The following is a 2,074-nucleotide window of genomic DNA, read 5'->3' as shown; positions in this document are numbered from 1 at the left end:
TAAAAAAAAAGAGCTGGGGAAGTAAATGAATGTGAAGACTGGGTTCAACCCCCAGTACTGGGGGAAAAAAAGACTAGAAAAAGAATTAATTTGGGACACAGCAAGAACTGAATAGAACAGAATGAATAGTGCTAAAAATGTAACTATGCAGAAGAATCAATGGAAAATTCTGCAATAATAAATTTGCCTCTGTACATGAATTTCTATGTTCTTTTTCTTGTTCACCTAAGGAAGGATTATTTTGCAATAATTTTTTTTGAGACAGTCCCACTATGTTACCCAGGTTGGCTTCTAGCTCTCAGAGTCAAGGAATCCTCCTGCCTCAGCCTCTCAAGCAGCTGGGACTGTAGGCATACACCAGCATGCCCAGCTATAGTAATTTATTTATTGGGGCTGGGGATTTAGCTCAGCAGCACAGCGCTTGCCTGGCAAGCACGAGGTTGTGAGTTTGATTCCCAGTACTGGGAAAAAATAATTTATTAAGAAGGTAATACATATGCATTATAGAAGAACCAGAAAACAAAAATAAATTTTAAAAAAAGGAACTCTTATAATCTTAAGCACCAGGCCATTTTGGAAGATAGCCTTCCAGGTCCTTTTCCATTGCTCACTTTATTCGTATTTGAATCAATAAACATTCACTGGATAGTTACAAAATTAGGGCCATGCCTTGAAAGGAACACAATCTATACAAAGTTATTACCCTCAAAGAACTCAGTAACTACTTGTGTACATAATAAAAAAATCATGATAATACAAGTTAATATTTATATAATTTGTGTGCCAGAAATTGTTCTAAATATTTTATAGGCATTAATACCTTTAATTCTTTTTCTTTTTTTGGTGGTAGTGGGGATTTAACCCAGGGCCTTCACACTGAGCTACATCCCCAGACCTCTTTTATTTTATCTGAGTCAGGGTCTTGCGGAGTCAGTAAGTTGCCCAGGCTGATTTGAATCTGTGATCCTCCTGAGTCAGCCTCCTAGACAGCTGGGATTACAGATGTGGCTCCCTCATTCAATCCTCTTAAACCATGAGGTAGCTGTAAAAACATCCTTTCTCAAAGACGAGAGAGCTGAGCACAGAGAGCTGAAGTAAGGGCTCAAGATCACCAGGCCGCTAAGGAGCAGCCCTGACATTAATCCAAGCAGTCTGGTTCTGGAGCGCCTGCTTCTAACCCGCCACGGCGCTCAGGGCACACGATGAAAGTGGTCAGGGTCCAAGGGGAAACACAGTCAGGGTGCGGAGCTGCGCAAGCACAGGGCGTGTCTGGGGAAGGAAGACCAAGTGGCTGAGCAGAGGGGAACCAGTGTGATGTGCTACTGCACACACACGGAACGTTCGGCTCCAACTCATCCCACAGCTTTACCTACAAAACTGTAAAATCATTTTGTATCTTTAAATATTAGCTATGACTTAAATTACTAATAAGTTTAAACTCCAAGGGAAACACGTTTTTGAAGACATGTCCTGCCCCTGGAGGTTTTTTTTTGGTGTTTGTTTTTTTCCAGTACCGGGAATCGAACTCACGACCTTGCGCTTGCCAGGCAGGCGCTGTGCCGCTGAGCTAAACCCCCAGCCCCTGCCCCAGGAGTTTTATCAGATTTTAAAATAGTACAATCACAAGAGGATCGGAAGAGAGGGTTTGCATCTTTTTTATGTAGAGAAATGCTACCTCTGCTTTTAAACAATGCTGTCAACTAGAAAAACTTGCTCCTTTAAGATTTAAAAAACTATAAAAATGTATGTAGAATGGGGCTGGGGATTTAGCTCAGCAGCACAGCGCCTGCCTGGCAAACGCAAGGTCATGAGTTTGATTCCCAGTACCAGAAAACAACAACAAGAATTATATATATGTCATCTATGATGACATATATATATCATATATATACGTAGAATATATTACTGTTAGGTGTACTGAGTTCACAGATGTCACATACCTACAGTACTTTTTTTTTTTTCTTTTTGTGTTTTTCTTCCGGTACCGGGAATTGAACTCACAACCATGCGCTTGCCAGGCAGGCGCTGTGCCGCTGAGCTAAATCCTAGCCCCTCGACATTACTTCTTGAAGTC

At 41.4% G+C, this 2,074-nt stretch overlaps 1 protein-coding gene across 1 annotated transcript in view; it reads right to left on the bottom strand.

Annotated features, from left to right (window-relative positions):
• Positions 1-2,074, bottom strand: part of Slc35e3 (solute carrier family 35, member E3) — a gene marked incomplete at its 5' end in the record, with an annotated part of 15,220 nt that overhangs the window by 5,182 nt on the left and 7,964 nt on the right.

This window comes from Chinchilla lanigera, unplaced genomic scaffold (genome assembly GCF_000276665.1).
Source record: "Chinchilla lanigera isolate Chin_1 unplaced genomic scaffold, ChiLan1.0 scaffold00057, whole genome shotgun sequence".
Lineage (NCBI taxonomy): Eukaryota > Metazoa > Chordata > Mammalia > Rodentia > Chinchillidae > Chinchilla > Chinchilla lanigera.
Note: the sequence above shows the minus strand (reverse complement) of the source record. Positions and strands in the feature narration are given on the sequence as shown.